Below are 19,212 nucleotides of genomic sequence, written 5' to 3'. Positions count from 1 at the left end.
CGATTGCTTCACTGATTTATATTCCTTTTCTGACTCCTATGGGCCTTTGATTCTGTGACCCCTGCTCAAGACAATAAGGTGCCATCAAAAGCATGTAATTAGATCCGTGTTTTAGAAAGACGACTCTGCTGACAATGTGTAGATGAATTATGGTGAGGGAAATCTAGAACGAAATGTTGGAGGACAAGGTAATATTCCAGAATACGAAGGATGAAATGACAAATATAGTAGATAAAAAGGAAATGTTTCCAAGGAATTATCAGGGCTTGGTGCCATATTGGTATATCTTGTGAGGGAAAGAAGGACGTTGTGAATTCTGCTTGTGATCCATTGGATAGTAGTGATGCCCTTAATTGAAAGTGAAATTGGGAGGAACTTGATATAGCTTTGATGAAGAAAGGAGTCCAAGGAAACACTGATTACCTGAAGGACCAAACTTATGGAACCTAAAGAAGATTTAGCTATAGATGCTAATAAGCAGTTGAGTCTATCACTCTGGAGCAGATTGGCAGATTGTCTATGGGTGAATTTCAGGGAGTTTGTAAAGCCTGAGAAAACAAATATAAAATGTAGTATACTTGTTGCCTAGTTGTCTTTTTTCTTCTTCTTCCTGGTGCTGATGTCTTTCATTAGACTCTAAGGGGCCTCTGGTAACTCTCTAGCAAAGGTTGGCTGGAGTTAAAGATTTGGGACTCATCCAGAAAATGGTTGAAATTATACTCTGGAATGTGTGTATGGTAAGAAGAGAAGAGAAGAGGGCTAAGAAGAAGTAATTGGAGAAATAAACACAAAATATTTTGGGGAGACAGAAACAGGAAAGTTTCAGAAAAGAATGCTAAACCTTCAGAGGAGTCAAGTAGATTAAGGCTTGAAACAAGGCCATTAAATTTGGTGACTGGTAATCTAAGCAGGTCTGGAAGCCAGGCTTCAGTGGGATTTAAAAAAAAAAAAAAAAAAAAGGAAGATTAGAAAGTGAGGGCAGCATGAGTGAGCTATTTTTATGGGTTGTCTGAGTCTGAGGATTAGGGTGAAAGATTGGATTTTAAGGAAATTTGGGGGAATTATTCAGGATGATAAGAGACTTGAATATGTTGGAAATTGAAAAGGAGATACCAGAGGAATAAGGTAATTAAAGATGTTATAATAAGGGCAAAAGTTATGAATGTGTGAGTATTCAGAGCATCTTTAAATTCCTTACTTCTCCCGACCCCAGGCCCCATGCCCTCATCTCCACCCTAGCCTTATCAGCCACATTGCGGGAATTGTTGGAGAGGAGAACCAGATAAGAGATTGAAGGGTAGGGAAAAAGAAAGAGAAAGGATAGAAATTTACTGGAGAGAGCATAGGATAAATTTGAAGGAAAAAAAAAAGTAGAAAAAGAAAAAGGCCGTCACCATAGGCAATTTATGATGGGAATTGAAAGTCTGGAGGTAGAGAGAAAGAGGTACCAAAGCAGCAAGTGAGAAAGTGGTAGAACAAGAGGAACAGTGGAAAGTGGATTTAAAGAGTGGAACTGTGTATTTTATTTATTTATTTGGCCATGCCATGCATCATGCGGGATCTTAGTTCTCGGACCAGGGATGGAACCCGTGTCCCCTGCAATGGAAGCACGGAGTTTTAACCACTGGACCACCAGGGAAGTCCCTCGATTTTTAAACAAGACTTCCTTTCACGATGTTTGAGAACGGAAAGTAAAGATCTGGATTCCTTTTCACTCCCATCGTTTGCTAGAGTGTGTTTCTTTGAGTATCGTGCAATATTTAGACTGGACTTCTTGGGGCTGCAATATTTATTTGGGTTACACAAAAAATGAGGAGGTTATTTAACAGTACAGCTCTGAGTAGGACCAGAATTTTCTCTTCCAGAAGGTACTTTGTACATTCAAGGCCCCAAATCCCAGCACAGTATAGCAGTAGTGTTTAGGCTGACAGGATGGACAATTATGAAGCCATTGGTAGAAAGGAGATACAAGTGCTGAAAAGAAATTTTACATGTTCTTTACTTCTCATTCTAAAAGCCAGGAGAGTTGAAGGAAAAGAAAGATGGCGGAATGATTGTCTTCTATGGATTACTACTTCTGACCCCTTCCACCCTAAGCTTGGGGAAAGAGAACAAAGATTGGAAATAGGGAGGTGGGTTGGGAGATGGGAACAGAACATCTATGAAGCAAAGCTAAGAATGAGGAGAAAAGTAGGAAAAATACCATTTGGCCAACTGTTCTTTCCTCTTTTCCTTCCCTGGAAACCAATCACATTGACATTCCTGTCCAACCCAAACTATTTTAGAGAGCGATAAGGAAAGGAGAAAAGAAAAGGGAAAAGAGAAGATAAAACCTAAAGGGTAAAAACACTTATTTAACTTCTCCTTCCATTTTCTTCTTCATTTTTACTTGGCACCATCCATGCCATCCTCAACCTGGAGCCTCCATCCACCAAGATTCTATTTGACTTGTGCCTATGTCTGCTCCTTAATGCCATACTGCTCTACTTCAAGATCCTAGAGCTAGCACCAGTAGCTTAAGAAATTCCATCTTCCTCTGGCTGTCCCATACGAAGTGTTCTATAATCTAGGACTAAGATTGCAACAGGCAAGGCATGCTCCTGATACCTGGAACTTAAAGTACAGAATTCCTGTTCCCTTATTCACATTGTTTCTGCCCTAGATTCTTTCTGATTCAGACAATACCTAGTATAATATATGTGGGAGAGGGATAATCAAGAGAAGAGGGTGTTGTTTATATTTCAAAGGCCTCAGTTAGTTTTCTAACCATTTAGTAAAACACTTTGTTTGACCTCATTGCTTTTTTATATTTACTTAAAATTCAGCATTAGCGAAGTACCACTGTGAATTGTTTTATTTTTCCCTTTGTAATTTATCAACGACTGTTTTTAGTTGTATGAGGCTTTAGGGGCTACATGCAAGTACCTATTTTTCATTACATTTTAATTTATACAAACACTACAGAAAATAGGAAGATATTATCTCAATAAATGGTAGCTATAAAAATTTGCGGGCTAAAACTCCACCATAGAAAAACATCTTTGAGGTTACTTTAAGCAAAAGGTATAATCCCACACAATTGTGCGTATTCACTAAGTTTTTGGACAGATAATTTCAAAATTTTCAACTCAATTAAAACTTGTAGATTCATAGTTTGGTCTCAAGTCACCCTAAATACCTGAAAAGCTTACTAGCTCAATGGAATGAGTCTACATAAAAAAAAAAGTAGATCATAATTTTTTTGTCCTGGCATAAAATCTTTTTATAACCTACCAGAAAAGTTAAAAAGCCATATTCATAAAATATTTGCTATCATTTGCCTGTGTATTTCTAATTATTTCCATATCTTGGAAGCAGTTTGTCTCCTGCAATCACATAAAATAAACAGCAAAACATGGTTTTTATTTGTTCAGATTGGAGCTGTAGACATTGCTTCTCAGTAATATTAAATAAGTTATTTAATTCGTTTCTGTTTAAATATTGATAAAGTTTATTATTTGTACTCCAGATTCTTCCACAACCTAGAATAATTTAGATAATTAATAGAATTTTTGATACATTTTAGAATAATTTAAATTAATATTTAATTCACAGTTCTGTTTGATATCATAAAAAGTAATGATAAATATGAGTATTTTGGCAACCCGTAATTCTTTAATAGCATTCTCTTATGGAGATAAAATGTTTAAATATTAATTAATTTAGTACTATCAGAACTGCATAGTTATTAGGCATTTCCAAATTTGGAAGAATTTTCATTACACAGGAACTGGGTAATGAAAAAAGAAAACTAAAAGTCCTCCTCTAGTCCTTATAGGGGACAGATCAAATGAAATTTTCTAATAATCTGGAGATGTTTCATAATTGAACACTTAGTAGTCATTTCCAAAATAACAAATATAAGGCTTCATTATGGCCTAGGATTTTCAAGTATATCCACGTCTGTCTCTATACCAAATAGGTTTTCATTACTCAAGTAGCATATGGTAGTAAATGAACCAAAAAGGAACATGTTGCATTATTTTTCTGCATTAAGTGCCGACATTATCTTTTTCACACTGTGTGTGTGGTTTTATGTAATGAGAATCCTTTTAGAGACAGTTTGGAGGTACACGCTCTACTCTAGCTGATACCTTTTTGAAGGAGCCCATTTTCAAAATAACATACAGTGTGTGAATTATGCCCAATCTAATTATCATGCAGTACTTTGGGAATTTACTCCTAAATGGCTGCTATTAACATAAACAAGTCAATTTACATGTCACAGTGAGGTTCAGGTTAAAAGAAAATATATAATGGATTTCTGTATATTTGTGATCTATTTTAACTATGCTTTTATTTAAAAGAAAAAAAAAGAAGATAAATAGATATACTGATTTTTCTCCATATAAACTTTGCTCTTATAATAGCCATATGAATAGTTAGTGGTAGTTTTCACCATCAGTCACATGTACTTTTTGAGTGCCTACTATGTGTAAACATTGTTCTGGACAAAGGCCTTCAAAGCAGATAGGTCTCTGCTCTGGCAACAACTACTCTGAACTAATTTTGCCTCAAATCTCTGCAATAACAACTTTAGAAATCTAGAGGAAAAAACACTACCGTCAAAGGGCAGGGATGACTGGCATACAAAGAGGGTATTTTTCCGTTTTGAAATGAGACCTTGTAATATGGAAGAAACCTTAAGTGTAAGGCAAGTTAAATTTTTTTAATAAATTCAAATTTAAAACATTGAAATTGGTTGAAATGTGTCGTTAAACTGATGAAGTCAGCAAGAAGTTAGGCACTATGTAGTTAAAGGAGAAAAAATTTACAACATGGATATAGAATCATTAACCCAAATTTTCCTGAATCTTTTAAAATTAGGATGATTTACCAAGCTCAGGGAGGAAGGCCAGAAGGAGTTATAAACATACTTTTCAGAGTGGTAAATAAGTATCATGAAAAAAAGTTAGATTAATCTTGATGAGTGAGTCAATTTGAGCATTAAAGATATATGGTTATTCAGCTGTAATGTCTTTTTCCTGGCATTGCACCAGAGCATAGGCTATATTTTCAGGGAATTTAAGTTCTATGGAAGGAGGACATTTGACAAAGAAACATTTCCAAATAAGACAGTCGCAGGATCTCCTTTTCTGGAGGTATGTAGGGAAAAGCATTTTGGTTTTGGCTGTTTCTACAAAGCAGCCACATAAACTGAAAAATAAAACCTCATTCAAGCAAAAATTAGGGGTTCCTCATCTAATTCCAAATAACTGCTGTGGTTATTCTCTCTAGTTTTATCATTATTACATAGACATGTCTCTTGTTCTATCAAAAAGCCCAAGAATGGTTTTGGTTGGTGGCTTTCAAAATCAGAGAACCTTTATATGCACAAAAGCTGAAGCTGATTATGACATCAACTTTTAATTATAATCTAAGGGAAAAAATAAAAGAGAATGTATGTTGGTTGGAAGACCATGAGCTGTTATCAGGGGGTATGACATCTAATTGATTCATCCATTCAATCATTCATTCTTTCAACAAATACTCATCGTGCGTTTACTAAGGTAGGTGGGCAACAAGCAAACTTCCTCAAGAAGTCTAACTTACATTCTAGGGCAACAAAATGGAGAGCAAAATAAAGATATTCTCTGCTTCAGGGACTCCGGGTTTGATCATTACAATAATAGCAAGAGGGGGAGAAAGAGGAAGATGAGGCAGAGAAGGAAAAAAGGAAGGAAAAATTAATCTTCGCATATACAGTAAGGCTGAGAACAGCGCTTGTTACCATGAAAAACCTCTTCTTCTCTAGTTTATAGTTGCCTCTGAGTCATCTCAACCAAATATTTTATATTTTCCAACTATAGTGGTTACATTTTGCTTAATTTTCAGCACATTATTTTAATGACACAACTTTGAATTTTGTTTTGAAACAAAAGCACTGCTACAGGATTAAGCTGTAAGTGTAGTTTTAAGATAGAAGGAGAGTGAACTCGATTTGGAAACAACTTTTCCGGCAACGGTATTTTTTTTTTAATTATGAATTATTTAAGAATAAAGTCCAAACTCACTTCTGAAATTATCCCCTAGAATTCTAGCCTCCTTGAGATTTTTCAGGATCTCCTTTGTAAAGATCCAAAATGACAATCAAACCCTTTTTACATCTATTCATACCTTTATTATTAAACAAAAAAAAAAACTTTTAAACTTGACTGATTTATTTCAAACACTCGTACAACTGAACTAAGAGGGCGGGGAGGGGGGGAGGGAGTGTTTCTCCAGTAGCCTTAAAAAGAATGTAGCGCTATTGTGTTCATAGTTTAATCTGCTGGGATTCCATAACCGAGGAAAGATGGGTGTCAGATCTCCACGCATAATCTTCAGTACATCCGGACCTGAGAAACGGAGGTGGAGAAAACGAAAACAAGATAAAACTGAAGCAAGCTTGCCTTTAACTTTGTAAGAATGTGAATCAAATAGTGTAGGGGGAAAAAAAAAGCCGTCATCAGTTTCAGGATTGGGGCTGAGACACCGACTCTAACGGGGTTCCCTGTTTCTGCTCTGCGCAGATACAGCTAACGCACCACTGAAATGGGAGGCAGGTGGACGGCAAAGCCAGAGAAACTTTTTTTTTCTCCTCCATCAGATTGAAGTGAGAACAGGAGCCATACTTCGACAAAAAAATAGAGAAACAAATGGGGACAGAACACCCACAAGTGCAATGGAAGCCCTTCACCCAGTCCTGGTAGAATGTTCTGGATCTGATTCCCTCATAGTTATCTCCAGAGCAAGATAAGTGTCGCCTTCAAGATTAAATATTCTTTTATAGGGAAAAGATATGGCAACCAATACCCCTCACTTCACCCTGCTTGATTAAATGGAGACTAACGATTCAAAGTAAATCATTTTTAGGTATTTAGACGCCAAGTTAAATAAGTAAGTTTTTCATTAGCATAATAAAAACACGTGAAAATGCTGTTGTTACTGTACCCAATTTGAAGAAAACACTTAAATGGGAGAGACAATATATCAAAAACTGAAAGTTCCTAAAAAATCCCATTAAGAAGTAACTGAATTACTTTTTGCAAAGTATCATACCCAAAGGCTCTCACTAAATATAAATTTTAAGAGAATATTTTAAAATGTTTTTAGATGTATTTTCACTGCCAACTCTGAACTTTTTTTCTGATGACCCTTTAGATCTTAATACAATCCACGTCCTTATTTTCATCACCTGAGTCTCCTTTTTAAGTCAAACATTGGTTTCAGATTCTAAAAGTGCTGCTTTAATGTTCATAAATAGTGTAACACACTATCTGAAATAGAGATGGGCAGTTCGGTTTCTAGACTGTAGAGATTTTGGCTTGCTTCTTTTTCTGTTTGTGTATGAGCTACCTGGCTTACCAGTTACTGGATAAAACTGGCTTTTCAATTACTTGTATTAATACATTTCAATTTATTTTAATCTCATTTCATGTTTTATTTCATCATCCAATCAAACATTTTCTAACTACTTTCTGAATTTGTTACCAACCTTTGATACCAAACATCATTTCCAAACTTTGCTTTTCCTTTTCACTTTACCATATATACAGTGTGAAGGTGCTGTGGTCTTAATTCCATCCTTCTCTCTTGATTTCAGACCATACCTTTAAAGTGTCCTTATGACTTGTTTTTTGTTTCTTTTCCACTTGTTGCTGTTGCTTTCCTGGGTTTGGTCTTAGTTTTTGTTTTTTGATGCTTGTTAACACTGCCTCACTTTGCTGGTTCAAAAAGAACTATTATTTGCTCTATGAGTTTTCTGTTTCTCTTGGTGACTATCAGCTTCTGTTTCCTATTTTGGGGCAGAAAGGAAAAAGCCTGTGAATGATGGGCTCTGATTTCAAGACTAGCCCTTTAGAGCAACTTTCTAAAGTGCCAACCATTTAATTCAGAATCACTCAGAAATCTTTCAAGGAATGCAGATTCCTTGGATCTCACCTTTTCCTTCCTGGCATAAGATGGATTTTTTTTTCTTCTAAGAAAACAAAGGTTATTCTTAGATAACAGCTCCCAGGTTAGTTCTTTTCTATAATCTATTTCTTTCTCTTTTAGCGGTCACTAAACTTTAGAAATCTCTGAGGATATTTATTGGGGGGGTTACATAAATGAATGCATTTATTACAGGCTAGCAGTGTTTCCCGTGGTGGAGCTTCTGATCTTTCCATTCCTTCTGTCTTCTGATGATGGACTTTTCTGTGACTGCAGAAGTGGTATTGTAGGGTCAGTACCACCGGCTACCATTTTCATGCAGGAACCACAGTGCCAGACACCCACAGCTAGCTCTCCCTCTTGGTTTTGTGACAGAAGGAGCAAGCGTACTTGGTGTGCTGGCTCATTTCAATTTTCTTCACCATTTTCCTGAGGGAGACACCATAACAGGTCCTGTATTTACAGACAATTGCAACCTTCTTGGTGCATTTAGCCTTGTAGCCATAAATTAGGTCCAAGATCAGAGATCTCTGAGGTTTTATCAGTGTTGTTGTTGATGTTGTTATTTTAACGAATAAAAACTATATGATCATCTCAATAGATACAGAAAAAGTGCTTTTGACAAAATTCAACATCATTTATGATAAAAACTCTCCAGAAAGTGGGCATAGAGGGAACCTACCTCAACATAATAAAGGTAATATATGACAAACCCACAGCTAACATCATACTTAACAGTGAAAAGCTGAAAGCATTTCCTCGAAGATCGGGGACAAGACAAGGATGATGACTCTCGCTACTTTTATTCAACACAGTTTTTTTGTTTGTTTGTTTTGTTTTTGTTTTTGTTTTTTTTTTTCGCTGTACGCTGGCCTCTCACTGTTGGCGGCCTCTCCCGCTGTGGAGCACAGGCTCCGGACGCGCAGGCTCAGCGGCCATGGCTCATGGGCCCAGCCGCTCCGCGGCATGTGGGATCTTCCCGGACCGGGGCACGAACCTGTGTCCCCTGCATCGGCAGGCAGACTCTCAACCACTGTGCCACCAGGGAAGCCCTTTTTGATGATAGCCATTCTGACAAATATGAAGTCACCTGGCAACCAACCAGACCAGGGGCCAATCAGCCTACCACACTGCCCACATAGTTAGCCTGCCACGACAGAAGGACTCACGCAGCCCTCCTAGGGGAAATCTCTGGAATGTATAGCTTGGGTGATGAGAGGGAAGTGCACTGCAGGGACACAGAGGGCACTTCTCCAAGTTCGAGACATGTAACTAACCTACTACATACATAAAAATACCAGTAGTGAAGAATGAACTAATGCCATTTGCAGCAACATGGACGGACCTAGAGATTGTCATACTGAGTGAAGTAAGTCAGACAGAGAGACAAATATCAGTTACACATGGACTCTAAAAAAATGGTACAAATGAACTTATTTACAAAACAGAAATAGAGTCACAGATGTAGAAAACAAACTTATGGTTACCAAGGGGGAAGGGAGGGACATAAATTGGGACATTGGGATTGACATATTCATACCACTATATATAAAATAGATAACTAATAAGGACCTACTGCATAGTACAGGGAACTCTTCTCAATACTCTCTAGTGACCTATATAGGAAAAGAATCTAAAAAAGAGTGGATATATGTATATGTATAACTGATTCACTTTGCTGTACAGACGAAATTAACACAACATTGTAAATCAACAATATTCCAATAAAAATTAAAAAAAATAAAATCCATGTTGTAAAAACAATAAATAAATAAAACTTTTAAATTCTTCCTGTTTAAAAAAAATTACCAATAGCAACTTAGACAAAATGAGGCAGCAGAGGAATGTGTTCCAGATGAAGGAACAAGGTAAAACCCTAGAAGAAGAACTGAGCAAAGCAGAGATAAGCAATCTACCTGAGAAAGAGTGGCCATCATTTTTTACATTAAGGAAACAAAGCCTTAGACAAGTATATTTCCCAACACCATACAGCTAGTAAGTATTTGGTACAATCAGAATTTTAACAAATGTTTGTTTTATCTCAAAGTTAATGCTTGTTTGTTGTTGTTTTGTTTCCCTGGTCAAAAAGGTCATATAAATATAGAAAAAGTAAGAATTGTTATGACTTGCCTATGGAACAAATGAATTCTATTTTAGTGAATTAGAAGCCAGTAAATAAGGACCAAAGGCAATCTGGCTTCTGTTTGACGATAATTTTCAACTACACTGTAAATTCCAGACACAGGTTTCTTTAAAATATTGACATGTGCCAATGGAATTTTAGAACATACTTGGATGTCTAGAAAAGGAGACTCTATGTAATATACTAGTAAATGCTTCTAATGGGAAACTGGCTTATATTAATAGCCATCAAAGCCACCTCCCCTGTAAGGTCTCTGAGTGGTAGAGATGATAGATCCATAACCTGTAAAGGTGATATCATATAATATAACCTCTAATTACAATTAAACATTAATTAAATATTTTTGCAATTTTGTCCATTTCCTTGCAAAGAATTTTATAGATTAGCCTCTTTCTGTTTTCATAGTCCAGCTCTTAAAATTAGTAAGTAATTGCTGTTATCTTGTTTAAACTTGTTTAAATACAAAGTGCACAGTGAGATATTATTTTTGTAGATATTATGCTTCAAATCAGATATCCTCTCAAAAGAAGGTATCATGAAAATTGAATCTGCCAGACCATCAACATGCATTGCAGAGACATCTAATATTAAAAAATAACAATAAAGGAAATCCTGTGCTTTCCACATGACATATTCTGCATTCATAAGCGTGTAAAGGACAAGCTTCTTTTTTTGTGAGTAATACAATATTTCTTAAAAGCATGCATTTTTATATTCTTTATTGTTAATCAGAGAGCATACTGCTATGATACCATTAACTCACAAGAGATTTCTGACTATATTTTTATATTGATGACACACAGTATCCAGCACTAAGCCAGTTGAAAACAACAGGCACCCTCTTATGTTAAAGTGAATTGGAATGATTTGGATCAAAGGCAGAGATATTTAGATCGAGGAACTAAATCCCCCCTTGAGAAAATCTATAAAGGTTCCCTTCTAAACCTAGATATTGAAGCTAAAATTAAGCAGTTCTTTTAGCTTAAATAGAATGTGCTCAAGCTGACATAAAGTTTCAGAGACGACTCCTGTCTGTATCCCCCAGAGTTTGAAAATTCTCATGATCTGAAGTTCGAGATGGAACAGATTCTTCAATGTTTGTCTTCAAATGGCCTGTGACTACTTGAGGCTAAGTGGGTACAAAGCTAACCTGAGACAAGAGGTTCTAGGAATTTCCTGACAATATCCCTATTCAAAACTTTGGTCTCTGCCATGGCCAAGTGAGAAGAGTTTTTAAACCAAACTTCTTCTAATCCGTTTTATAAAATTTCTTATTTGTCATTGCTATATCAGGACTTCACCAACTGAAGATGGCCAGAAGCTAAATTCAAAATAATTTAAACCAACACAATATTGTAAGTCAACTATGCTTCAATTTTTAAAAAAATGAAGTTAAAAACACATTTTAAACCAGTTTCCCAACTTTTACTCTATCAGAGTTACCTGGAGGGCCTGTGAAACCTTTGGGCCTACCCCCAAATGTTCTGATTCAGAAATGAGCATTTCTAACAAGTTCTCAGATGAAGTTAATGCTGCTGCTCCAGGGATCACTGACTTGAACAAGTAAATAAAAAACAAAAAAAGCTCATGTGATTTTTAAGTCCAGTGGTCCAGGAGTCCTATTGCTGCTTCAGGTCTGGGTGGCCCAAAGGGAGGAACTTAAATACTGTAATGAGAGCTCTAACTCTCCAATTATTAGTCAGATTCACTCTGTGTAAGCATTAAGTGGTCTCTGGCACACCCATAATCATGGTATACAAGATAAGCAAATTCATCGCAAAGAGACAGTCTTACCCAATTCTCTGTAAGGAAAGTTCTGGGGAAGGCTCTGTTTGGTCTTAGCTTATTCACATGCCTATTTCTGGGGGGGAAAAAATGACTGAGCCTAGGGTGAATTGTGATTGTGCAGGTCTAGGCCATGTGCATGGCCATGTGTCCAGAAGAAGTTCTTTCAATAGGCTTGGTCATTTCAATCCTATTTATTTATTTATTTATTTTTAACATCTTTATTGGAGTATAATTGCTTTACAATGGTGTGTTAGTTTCTGCTTTATAACAAAATGAATCAGTTATACATATACATATATCCCTATATCTCTTCCCTCTTGCATCTCCCTCCCTCCCACCCTCCCTATCCCACCCCTCTAGGTGGTGACAAACCACCTAGCTGATCTCCCTGTGCTATGCGGCTGCTTCCCACTAGCTCTCTATTTTACGTTTGGTAGTGTATATATGTCCATGCCCCTCTCTCACTTTGTCACAGCTTACCCTTCCCCCTCCCCATATCCTCAAGTCCATTCTCTAGTAGGTCTGTGTCTTTATTCCCGTCTTACCCCTAGGTTCTTCATGACCTTTTTTTTTTTTTTCTTAGATTCCATATATATGTGTTAGCATACGGTACTTGTTTTTCTCTTTCTGACTTACTTCACTCTGTATGACAGACTCTAGGTCCATCCACCTCACTACACAAATCACTCTAAAAGAAAGAGGATAGCATGGAATCCTCTTTCTTTTAGAGGGATTCGTGTCCATAAAATTCCTCAGCCCTTCATGTGAGTATGCTTTGGCATGGCAGCTCCTTGGCAGGATGATGCCTGCAAACGTCCATATCTAGTTTGGAAAGACAGTCTTGACCCTAGCCCTGGGACCTACATGTAAATATAGAGTTTAAATTACCTTAATGGCAATTTTTTAATCTTTAGTAATGTTCTAATTATGACAGTAGCAAATTATAAACAGTCTCTGACGGTGTTATTACCAGTCCAGAGAAGAAAGAATTCAAACAATATGAAAATTAGTGATGCAGATGAACACAGACTTGTAGCTCAACAGTTCAACTGATTTCTCTCCTAAGCATAAGGTAAATTCGTTCACATTCAGAGGCTCTTTAAATGACATGATTTAATGTGACTAAAAGATGTACAGATGGCACTACACTGCCTCTACTGGGAGGAGAGGTCAGACAGCAATTGGCTCTAACACAACCCATACTAATGTATAGCTACAAGCTGTCACATCAGGGTCCATCCTTCCAAGAGCCTGTTAGGTGAAATAATCAAGCACTGTGACAGTACTCCCCAGATGCAGGAAAATATGGCGACATTAATGCTACCCTAAGTAATGTCAGACACTCACAGAATGACTATTCAGGAGCAAGTTTTTAAAAATTGATTACCTATTTATTTGCCTAATAAGAAACCAAATATTATAGAATATAAAAAAGAATATATATAGAAACAGAATCACTTTGCTGTACAGCAGAAATTAACACAACATTGTAAATCAACTATACTTCAATTAAAAATAAATAATTTTTTAATTTAAAAAAGAAAGCAAATACTATAAATATTAGGTGAGAAATCTAATATGAATCCAGCATCCTACCGATCATTGAATTTTTTCATAGGAGCACTGAAGGATGACATTTAAAATCACAGCAACATTGGTATTTATACTTTTAATACATATTATCAAATGTAATTTGTATACTACATACTTTAAATAATAAGAATGAGATAATTAGACCAATCAAACAACACAAAATTCCATTGATATAGATAAAGGATAATTGGTACTACCTTGATATTCTAAACTCAAACTTGACCTCATAAACTAATGAGTGCCTCATGGAAAATGACTATTGAAACACTGTGGCTTTCAAAATATTAAAGAGCGGAAAAAGGTCATTGTCAAGAAGAAAAAGTTACTGATCATTTATTTCATGAAAGAATCTGTACAAAATACAGGTGTGCAAGGACCAAAGAGACACATTCATTAGGCAGAATATGACTACATATAATTCCATCTATAAGAAATGTTAAATTTGGTGATATGATTTGTGATGGAAGTAGCCCAACCTACAGTTGCATCTGAAAAGCAAAATGTAAAATACTTAAATTTTCCAGTTTAGAAGCAATGCCTCTTCCAACTAACAGGAGATAAGGGGCATGTTCTCCTACCTCCTCATTACTGAAGAGAGAAAAATGGACAATGAAAGGCAAAACGAGACCTGGAAAGGACAAGTGACTACTGAGAATCGCCAAAGAAACTAGCAGTAGAATTAGAACAAGAATACAGGTCTTGTCTACCAGATCTGTTCTCATTCTACCATAACGTTCCTCTATGTCTCAGCCATCTGCTTGTGGGCTAACTTAAAACAATTAATTACAGTACTTAGGATTATTAAGTACTGTGATCATTTACTTCCAGCTCCCAGTCAACAAGCTGTGATGTATTTTCAGTTCCATTTTGCACATAAGGTAATTGGGATCAGGTGATATGTCAAATACTAAACATCTGGTTGGTTTTGAAAGAAAGACCGTAAGTCAGATCTCCTTTTTCTGCTGCAGTATGTTGTCTTTCAAAATAACTATGCCCCTAACTGGGCTTGAACCACCAACATAGCAATTAAAAGCAAAACATATAAATAATTGTAAAGAGATTTTGGTTAAAGCTCACATTACAGGAGATGTTCAACTTCATACTCTCTTAGAGCCACTCCCCTCATTCTTTTAAATTCTGTTGGTTACTGTGATATTGCTAAATAAATTGTTCAATTTCTCATTTCTTAATTCATTAGCAATAAAATATATTTTCAACTTCCTGGTACTGAAGGTGGGAATGTAAGTCACATTCTTTCATTTCTCTTTAGCCCATTCTCCAGGCAATTTAAAAATTATTAGTTAAATGCTTCCATCATTCCCATTGTAACTGTAAATAATATATTTAAACCTCTAGTACTTGTTCCAGCAATTACAGATGGTATGACTCCAGTGGTGTCTCGGCTATATTAAGATGATGTTAATACACTTACTCTTTTCTTCCTGTCTCCTCTTTAGCCCCTTCATCATATCTATAATTACCTGTTGCATCTCTGTGCTTCAGCGAGATAGGCCATCATTGACTGTATTGTTTTTATCTAGTTTTGATATCAAAATATGCTAATCTGATAAAAGTTAGTTGGAAAGTCTCTCCTCCTTTTCTCTTCTCTGGAAGAGTATATGAAAGATTGAAATTATTTTTTCCTTGAATATTTGGTAGAATTCAACTATAAAATTATCTGGGTTTATTGCTTTTTTGTAAAAAAAAATCTGATTTCTTTTATTGAAAAACCTGTTCTGGTTTACATGCTCAACTGAAGGTGAATATCCAGACCTCACACACTGGTCTCCTGGAACAGCTTTTCCTGGGGAGACTTCACAGTAGCTAACCTGAGTTTCCACCATTGTTCTATGTAGTCTGGAGCAGTATACAGGATCTTGCAAGGCTATACATCAAATTTCCATACGAGAAACCCTGGTCCCTAGGCTTCAAAGTTTTTAAGTTGCATGATTAGGGAAGAACCAGCCTCCTTGGTGAAAGCACAGAAGAGTCTATAACAGCAAAAAGATATGGTAGCTTCTTCAACATTCATGGTCTGGAAGAGGTGTGATCAAGAGCTGGCATTCAAGCCCTGAAATTACAGCAGTGTGATCAAGCGGAACCTTTGTGCCCTGTACTTTATGACCACCTTAGCTTTTAAAGATTGGGGAGCACCAACTTTTTCCCTGGTCGGAATCCCAAAACTTGTGATTCAGCTACATGATATGATGAACCAGCATCCCGATCTACTCTGTCAGCATTCTTCCAGAACTGATTATATTAAGCACAAGGCTCTGACCAGTTTTCATGGAATTTTCCTTGAGACCAGACTCCTTTTCTGGGAAAGCCAGGCCGTAGGAAATGAGTCTTGGACAAGTTGACCCTTACCTCTTAGGTTTTCTGTTTTTCTTAAATCACTTTTTCTAAATAGCTTTTTTAAAAGGAATTTACTTCATTGAGCTTATCAAATTTCTTAGGACAAAATTTTCATACTATTCACATTACTTTTTTTTTTTTTCTTTGGTACGCGGGCCTCTCACTGCTGTGGCCTCTCCCACTGCGGAGCACAGGCTCCAGACGCGCAGGCTCAGCGGCCATGGTCCACGGGCCCAGCCGCTCCGCGGCATGTGGGATCCTCCCGGACCGGGGCACGAACCCGCGTCCCCTGCATCGGCAGGCGGACTCTCAACCACTGCGCCACCAGGGAAGCCCTTCACATTACTTTTTAAATTTCTCCTTTTAAGAAAATTAATTTGCCAATTATTTATTTTATGTTTTTCAAAGAAGCAGATTTTTAACTTTGTTTTTCTATTACTGTAGCTTGTTTTTACATTCACTGATTTCATTTACCTAACAAATGTTGACTGAGTTCCAACTATTGGCTAAGCATTCTTCTAGGTACTGGGAAAAAATAGTTTAAAAATCCCTCATGTAGGGCTTCCCTGGTGGCGCAGTGGTTGAGAATCTGCCTGCTAATGCAAGGGACACGGGTTCGAGCCCTGGTCTGGGAGGATCCCACATGCCGCGGAGCAACTAGGCCTGTGAGCCACAACTACTGAGCCTGCGCGTCTGGAGCCTGTGCTCGGCAACAAGAGAGGCCGCAACAGTGAGAGGCCTGCGCACCGCGATGAAGAGTGGCCCCCACTCGCCACAACTAGAGAAAGCCCTCGCACAGAAGCGAAGACCCAGCACAGTCAAAAATAAATTAATTAATTAATAAACTCCTACCCCCAACATCTTCTTTAAAAAAAGACAAAGAAAAAAAAAGCCCTCATGTGATCAAATATGCCATTCTAATGTAAATGACACAAACATGTAAGGTATATTCTGTGTTAAATGGGATATACTCAATGGAGAAAAATATATCAGAGTAGAGGAGTTAAGAAGAATGAGAATAGAGGTGTAATTTTGTAAAAGGGAGTCAAGAAAGGCCTCATAGAGAAGATCACATTGGGGAAAGACATGAATAAGAGCAGGAAATGAACCATGTTTCTCTCAGAAAAGCGTTGTATGTGGAAGTGTCAGCATGCTCCTGGTGTGAGAGCAATGTTTGGTGTTTCTGAGGTTCAGCAGAATCCTTGTGTGACTGGTGTGGAGGAAGCAAAAGAGAAAGAAGGGAATGAGAGGGAGATGTTTGCTCTTACTTCATTATTCCTTTTCTTCTACTTTCTTTGGATTTAGTTTGATGATACTTTTTCTAATTTCTTTTTTGGGCCTCTCACTGTTGTGGCCTCTCCCATTGCGGAGCACAGGCTCCGGACGCACAGGCTCAGCGGTCATGGCTCACGGGCCCAGCCACTCCGCGGCATGTGGGATCCTCCCGGACGGGGGCACAAACTTGCGTCCGCTGCATCGGCAGGCAGACTCTCAACCACTGCGCCACCAGGGAAGCCCTAGTTTTTCTAATTTCTTGAGTTGAAAACTTTGCACAATAATTTTAGGTTTTCGTCTTTACTAATATAAGTATTTGGGACTACACATTTTCCTCAAAATACATGACTTTTGCTACATTAGTTGCATTTTATATTTTATGCTTATTATTTTGTTGCAATAATAGTCCAATGTCATTCTGACAGGTGTGAGGTGATATCTCATTGTGGTTTTGATTTGAATTTCTCTGATGATTAGCAGTGTTGAGCATCTTTTCATGAGCCTGTTGGCCATCTATATGTCTTCTTTTGCAAGATTTTTATTCAGGTCTTCTGCCTGTTTTTAAATCAAGTTGTTTGTTTTTTGAAACTGAGTTGTATGAGCTGTTTATGTATTTGGGGTATTAACCCCTTTTTGGACATACCATTTGCAAATATTTTCTCCCATTCAGAAGGCTGTCTTTTCATTTTGTCAATGGTCTCTTTTAATGTACAAGTGTTTTCAAGTTTAATTAGGGCCCATTTGATTATTTTTGCTTTTGTTTTCTTTGCCTGAGGAGACAGATCCAAGAAAATATTGCTAAGACTTAAGTCAGAGAGTGTTCTGGCTATGTTTTCTTTTAAGAGTTTTATAGTTTTTGGTCTTTGATTTAGGTCTTTAATCCATTTTTAGTCTCTTTTTATATATAAAGTGAGAAAATGTTCTAATTTCATTCTTTTACATGTAGCTGTCCAGTTTTCCCAGCACTGCTTATTGAGGACACTGTCTTTTCCCCATTTTATATTTTGCCTCTTCTGTCATAGCTTAATGGACCATATGTGCATGGGTTTATTTCTGGGCTCTCTATTCTGTTCCATTGATCTCTGCATCTGTTTTTGTGCCAGTACCATACTGGTTTTCTTTTTTTAACTTTTTGTTTTATATTGGAGTATAGTTGATTAACAATGTTATATTAGTTTCAGTTGTACAGCAAAGTGATTCAGTTATACATATACCTGTAACTATTCTTTTTCAAATTCTTTTCCCATTTAGGTTGTTACATAATATTGAGCAGAATTTCCTGTGCTGTACATTAGGTCCTTGTTAGTTAACCATTTTAAATATAGCAGTGTGTACATGTCAATCCCAAAGTACCATACTGTTTTGATTACTGTAGCTTTGTAGTATAGTCTGAAGTCAGGGAGCCTGATTGGCTCTTATTTTTGAAATTAAGCTTCCATGAATTTAAACTTGCTGCCATTACATGATTGCTATTTCAATCTCTATGGCTGACTGGGAGTTCATGGAGACTAGAGCATCATCTTAATCACCTTGTTTCCAGAGTAAAATAAGATACCTAATGTATAGTAGATCCTCAAAATAGATATTTGTTGGGTGAGTAGAGTTTATTATTGTCACCGTTGTTCTATTTATTGATTTTCTAGATTGCATTCTCTTTTTTTCTCTTGGTTATTTGTTTTTCTATTGTTGGTTTATTATTTGCTTCCCTGTCAGGAAAAACAAAACAACCTTATAAAAAGGTTTTGTGACTACTTAGAAATCAGATTTTTAGGTGTTTCTTTGTAAGTTTCTTCTATTTGTAGTATCTAACTGGACTGGGAATTCAGTTCTGCTTTATAAAAATGAGAAGATTTGTTTTAATTTTTTTTAATGTTGCGTTTTTAAGAGAATAAGAGGAGAAGTAAACCCCAAAAACACAGAAGGCTAAAGACTGATTTTCAGAAAACCCTTACAAATGAACATTTTTTAAAGAACTGGGATATTTAATATGAAATTTATATGTTTACAATGCTGCGTTGCTGATCCTGTCCATTTCCCCAAGTACCATTAAACTTGGCTAACACCAAAAAGTCTTTTGTGAGAAGTTTATCTATGACAGCAGGTAA

The 19,212-nt window shown here is 36.8% G+C and overlaps 1 pseudogene; it reads right to left on the bottom strand.

Annotated features, from left to right (window-relative positions):
* Positions 1-7,797: 7,797 nt before the first annotated feature.
* Positions 7,798-15,321, bottom strand: LOC111176558 (large ribosomal subunit protein eL43 pseudogene; annotated as a pseudogene).
* Positions 15,322-19,212: the final 3,891 nt, after the last annotated feature.

Source organism: Delphinapterus leucas, chromosome 11 (assembly GCF_059928025.1).
Source record: "Delphinapterus leucas isolate spDelLeu-1000000601 "Yukka" chromosome 11, BTC_Dleu_Yukka2, whole genome shotgun sequence".
Lineage (NCBI taxonomy): Eukaryota > Metazoa > Chordata > Mammalia > Artiodactyla > Monodontidae > Delphinapterus > Delphinapterus leucas.
This window is presented reverse-complemented; position numbering and strand designations above follow the sequence as displayed.